At 38.7% G+C, this 6,187-nt stretch overlaps 1 long non-coding RNA gene across 1 annotated transcript; it reads right to left on the reverse strand.

The window, feature by feature from the left end:
* Positions 1-5,261: 5,261 nt before the first annotated feature.
* LOC107903506 (uncharacterized) lies at positions 5,262-5,941 on the reverse strand. Its single transcript, XR_001685824.2, has 2 exons — positions 5,822-5,941; positions 5,262-5,504 (listed from the first exon to the last, which is right to left on the reverse strand). It is a non-coding gene; the product is annotated as an uncharacterized lncRNA (long non-coding RNA).
* Positions 5,942-6,187: the final 246 nt, after the last annotated feature.

A 6,187-nucleotide genomic window follows, 5' to 3' on the forward strand; every position in this document is an offset into this window, starting at 1 on the left:
TCACGGGGGCTGCGTCAAAATGGTATAATCAATTAAGCCGTGCTAAGATTAGCTCTTGGAGGGATTTAGCACAGGCTTTTATGAAGCAGTACAGTCATGTGGCAGAAATGGTTCCCGACAGAATTACTTTGCAAAACATGGAGAAGAAGTCGAATGAAGGTTTCAGACAGTACGCTCAGAGATGGAGGGAGGTTGCAGTTCAGGTCCAACCACCGCTCCTTGAAAGAGAAATGGTGATGCTCTTTATAAATACGTTGAAGGCCCCATTCATCACATATATGTTGGGAAGTGCCACAAAAAGCTTTTCTGACATAGTTATGAGTGGTGAGATGATTGAGAGTGCTATTAGGAGCGGAAAGATTGATGCTGGAGGAAATAACAGAAAGCAAGCCCCAAGGGAAAAAGAAAATGAGGTGAACAGTATGAACACGTACAGCAAATCGATTACGGTGAATCAGCCAGGAAAGGTGGTTACTAATTAGCAGGGTTCATCAAGATAAGAATCAGGTGTGAAGCCAGGTACTGAGAAGCTCTAGTTCACACCAATTTCGGTGTCCTATAAGGAGTTGTATCAAAGCTTGTTCGATGCGCATGTTGTTGCTCCTCATTACTTAAAACCTCCACAACCTCCTTATCCTAAGTGGTATGATGTGAACGCGCAATGTGACTACCACGCGGGAATTACGGGGCACTCAATAGAGAATTGCATTACCTTCAAAAAGCTAGTTGAAAAATTCATCAACATGGGTATTGTCAAGTTGGGTGACTCATCCAGTGCAGAAAATTCGCTACCTAATCATGATTGACAATAAGGTAAAATGCAATGTATGAAGAGATGTTGGGAAGCGTTCACATCAATGACATGTATGAAGACACAACTGAAGAAAGGGCATTGTTAGATGTCTGCCCTTATAAATTTGAGAGTGTTCTAAGCAATTTGGATTGCGGAAGAGACCCCTGTAGTTTTTAGAGCTTATTTAGAGTAATGTTTGAAACATTTTTGTTGTTTTTAGCCTAAAATTGATAGAAATTCCTTTGTGAAATAGGCTCATGTCTAAACGTCATTATTCTAATAAAATACATCTTTGCATTCATTTTTGAACCAATATTCTTTCAGTCTGTCTGAATAGTTATTCTTTCATTCTTTTGGATTTTCTTCCACACCATTCATTCATTCATAATCATATTGTACAGATAGTTCTTCATAAATTTATACATTATTTTGTATATTCTTTGGTATTTATTATGGGCCCCCAGATATCAATGACATGAATGACACTGCTACAGACTCAGAATCTCTTTTTGAACAAGACATGTGTTTAGAGGGATCTCATGACTTTGGAAGATGACATAGATCATGGTCTATCTCCGGACTTGTTGAGGAAGGTAGAACAGGAAGAGAAACAAATTTACCTCATGGGGAGACAATGGAGATTGTAACCTTGAGGGAATATGCATAACCGAAGAGACAAAGCAAGACCTTGTTGAGTTACCTTAATGGTTCAAAGATGTCGTCGCATGGTCATACCAGGACATGCCCAGGTTAAGCACAGATATTGTAATCTGAGCAACAACATAACGTTAACAATTTTCAGTATGTTCAAGATACATATCATGAACGATGCAGTTAGAATTCTTTACCGGGGCAATACCTTCTTCTCTGGCTTATTCTGTTGAAGTCAAGTTGTCATTTTTCCGTATTTTTGTTGGATTTCATCTTAATTGAAGAGGAAAATCTAAAATTTTCTCGTCATAGTTTCGCCCCAAAAGGCTCTATGAGAGAAACCTGATACCAAATAAGATTTTTCGCATACAAAATAAAAGTGGAATATCTTACGAGGAAGACCTTATCTGGAATAATATTGACTCTGATCAAAAAGGATGACCTGGACTTGCCTAATCTTATGAGTGCAGATTCAATTAAAAAAAACAAAAAAAGGGGAAAGAAAAGAAAAAAGAAAAAAGAACAAAAACAAAAAGAAACAAAAAAACTTCCACTGGGGCAATGCCTTTCTCTTTAGCTTATTACGATTTTTTTTCCATTGAAGTTGAAATTATTTTTCTCCGGGTATTAGTTGAGCTGAAGTAGGATGAAGATTTAATCTCGATACGACCAGTTGAACTTAATTGAAGGAAAAAGGCTAAAACGGTCAGATGTACCAAAAACAGATAATGCGAGCTTATAACAAAAAAGGTTCGTCCTAGAGAATTCCACGAATGAGACCTGGTATTGAAAAAGATCATTCCTCTACAAAAAGATTTAGAGAAAAATAAGTGCCAGATTGGGAATGTCCATATGTTGTAAAGAAGACATTTTCCAGAGGAGCACTGATCTTGAGTGAGATGGATAGTAAAAACTTGTCTAATCCTGTAAACTCAGATTTAGTCAAGAAATGTTTCGCTTAAAGAAGGAGAGGACCAAGGTAAAAAACCTCGCAAAGGGCACTTTGAGTCGCAAAAAAAAAGAAAAAAAAATGAATAAATGAAAAAGTGAAAAAATGAAAATTGGAAAAGTAAAATGGAGAGGCTAAGGTGAAAACCCGCAAATGGCGCCTTAGACCAAAGGGGATTTGAGTTGAAAACCCGAAAAGGGCGGCTCAAATATTGATCAGAATAGGCATGAGGTAATCAGAGCAGCTCAAATGTTGATTAAAATGGGGCATGCTGTGATCTTGATATGCCTTAGTCAGCAGGAAAGGGTACGCGACATCTTGGGGCATTGACAGAGTAATGTAGATCTCCTAAACACATGTCAAACTCAAAATGGTCTTCAAGAAGTTTGTACAGAGAAGTTCAAGCTGCGACATTTGGGGCACCTCGTCTCCATACTACTTATTTTAAATTTGTTGTTCTTGGAATACTTCATTCTTTTCCAAGATGCGCATTCCCAATCAATTTCTTTGTTATCCTTCTTTACTATTTTTGATAATTTATTCCTTTCGAACTATGCTCAAAACTAACTTTATTCTTATCCATTGTTATGACCTTTTTGCAAGCATGTTGCATTGGAATAATGATTGATGGACTAATAAAACTTTCACAAGGGAAGTTTTGCATATTACTCTAGAAGTTTCTAAACAATATAGGAGCTTGAAACAGGACTATTGTTTAGAACGCACCAGGTTTAAAGGTTGGAAATCTGAGAAGGAAAAGTCTAAATTAGGACTTTCTTTTTGATTTTGTTGTCAAAAACATTGATTGAACAAAATGACAGGATGATAGGTTGGTGGCAAGGCTTAGATGAACAAACAAGCAATAATCACCAAGCAATAAAAAGGGGTTTCTTCGGAAAGGAGAATCCTTCATTCGTGCATAGGCATTTGGTATGACACCCTGAGATTGGTATGAAAGACCAAAGTGCTTCACATTTTGCATCCCTGAATTGCGATAGATGAGGATTGAGAAAAGACCAAATTTTTCTACCCTTGGGTTACAGCGGGAGAAAGATAATACAAATTTTGCATCCCAGTGAATCTTTGAGGTTTACAGTGAGGGGCAATTTGATCAAGCGTTTCTTTGGAGATGTGATCCGAACAAAAGACGTTGTAGCACGTCAGTGATACGACTTTAATAAACTTCGAGTAATGACAACCTAAGCGGGATCATTCTCGGAGAGTAAAATTTTGCATTCATGCAAACACCATTCACACATGTCTAGTTAGGAGCATTTGATTCATTTTGATCATGCCATCCTAATCATTAGGCATAATTAGGTTCATTATACAGATCATGTTCTCCGGAGAACAGATCAGTGAAAGTAGCAGATCTTGCCTTCCTGCATCGACAGCGAAGGAGATCGAAGATACTAATTCTATCTCCCTTATTGGCAATGGGATAGATTGAAGATTTCAGATCTTATCTCCCTAGGCATTGGTGGAGCAGATTGAAGATGGCAGATTTTACCTTCCTGTGGTTACAGTGGAGTACATTGAAGCCGTAATTCTATCTCCCTGGTTGGCAGTGGAATAGATTGAAGATTTCAGATCTTATCTCCTTAGGCATTAGTAGAGCAGATCGAAGATGGCAGATTTTACCTCCCTGTGGTTACAGTGGAGTACATTGAAGCCGTAATTCTATCTCCCTGGTTGGCAGTGGAATAGATTGAAGATTTCAGATCTTATCTCCCTAGGCATTAGTGGAGTAGATCGAAGATGGAAGATTTTACCTCCCTGTGGTTACAGTGGAGTACATTGAAGCCGTAATTCTATCTCCCTGGTTGGCAGTGGAATAGATTGAAGATTTCAGATCTTATCTCCGTAGGCATTAGTAGAGTAGATCAAAGATGGCAGATTTTACCTCTCTGAGGTTACAGTGGAGTACATTGAAGCCAGTAATTCTATCTCCCTGGTTGGCAGTGGAATAGATTGAAGATTTCAGATCTTATCTCCCTAAGCGGTAGTGGAGCAGATCGAAGATGGCAGATTTTACCTCCCTGTGGTTACAGTGAAGTACATTGAAGCCGTAATTCTATCTCCCTAGTTGGCAGTGGAATAGATTGAAGATTTTAGATCTTATCTCCCTAGGCAGTAGTGGAGTAGATCGAAGATGGCAGATTTTACCTCCCTATGGTTACAGTGGAGTACATTGAAGCCAGTAATTCTATCTCCCTGGGCAGCAGTGGAATAGATTGAGGATTACAGATCTTATCTCCCTAAGCAGTAGTGGAGCAGATTAAAGATGGCGGATTTTACCTCCCTGAGGTTACAGTGGAGTACATTGAAGCCAGTAATTCTATCTCCCTAGACAGCAGTGGAATTGATTGAAGATTTCAGATCTTGTCTCCCCAAGCAGTAGTAGAGCAGGTCAAAGATAGCAGATTTTACCTCCCTGAAGTTGCAGTGGAGCAGACAGAAGTAACTAATCCTATCTCCTTGAAGTTGCAATGGAATGGATTAAAACCACAGATCTCATATATCTGAAATTGCAATAGAGCAGGTCACGTCAAGATTTATTTTTTTAGTTGTAGCAGAACAAGTTGAAGCTATAAATCTTATCTCCCTGAAGTTGTAGTGGAGCAGACTACAGATAGTAAATTTTGTTCTTTTGAGAAGCCACAAGGTACGAATCCTATCTCCCTGACGTTGTAGTGGAGTGGATCAAAGCACTGTTTCTTATAACCTCTGAAGATGCAGTAGGAAGGAATGATGCTACCTGAAGAAAAGAAGCACTAAAGAAGTCGAGGCTTAGTAAAACCGGACATAATTGGGTGTTTTAGTCTTTGCTCTGTTCCTGTTACACGACAACGAGCAAAGAGGGGCAGCTGTAATACCCAATTATTGCCCGGGGCCCAAAATCCTAAAGCCCAATGACCCAATACACCAAATTAAAAACCAACAGCCCAAATACATTTGGCCCAATTGGCCCAAAATTAGCCATAGCCCACAACGTGTTTTCAGCAGCAATGGAAGCAGAAACCGCAAATCCTCGCACGTTCTCCATCTGCAGCAACGACCCCATCACCCAACGTCACAATCACCCACGTTCAGCGATCCCTCGCATTCTACCTGCAATAAAACCACAAAGAACAACAAATAAAAGGGAGGGTTAGAATAGAAATGGACGTTACGAAAATTAGGAAGAAAAAAAGAAAGAGAGAAGGGGGGTTTACATTTTTGTATCAGAAAATTATTGAGAGGGTGGATAAAAACAAGAAATTGGAGCAAAAATTTTGTATGAATTAACAAGAAATACAAGAGAAAGAAAACGATTTTGGAAGGTAACAGATTTTGTTCTGTTCTTTTACTGTTTTCACTTTATTTTGTTTTTCTTTTGTTATCCTAAAACAAAAATAAATAAAAAGAAGAAGGAAAAGGGTTCTTACCGGTGGTAGCGCGTCGTCGTGGCGCCGTCGTCATCGTTGTGGCCGGTCAGAAATGGGTCTGAAATGGTGGAAGGGAGGCTGCGGCAAATACAAAAATGGCAGAGAAAGGGTTTTGAAATGAGATTTTATAAGGGTTCAAAAGGGGCCATTTGCGCGATTGGTCCTTTTCTTTTTGGGGTTTTTTAAATTAAATTTATTATTTCTTTTAAATTTTACTGCATATTTTAATACTGTTTCAATCCGGTCCTCATTGCTGTGCAGTGTTTAGGAGGTTTGGGTAAATTTCTTTTTAGGTCTTCCTCATGTTATGCGCGTTTTAATTTGCTCCTTTTCACATTTTCAATTTTCAAATTTAGCCTTTAAATT

Source organism: Gossypium hirsutum, chromosome D05, assembly GCF_007990345.1.
Source record: "Gossypium hirsutum isolate 1008001.06 chromosome D05, Gossypium_hirsutum_v2.1, whole genome shotgun sequence".
Lineage (NCBI taxonomy): Eukaryota > Viridiplantae > Streptophyta > Magnoliopsida > Malvales > Malvaceae > Gossypium > Gossypium hirsutum.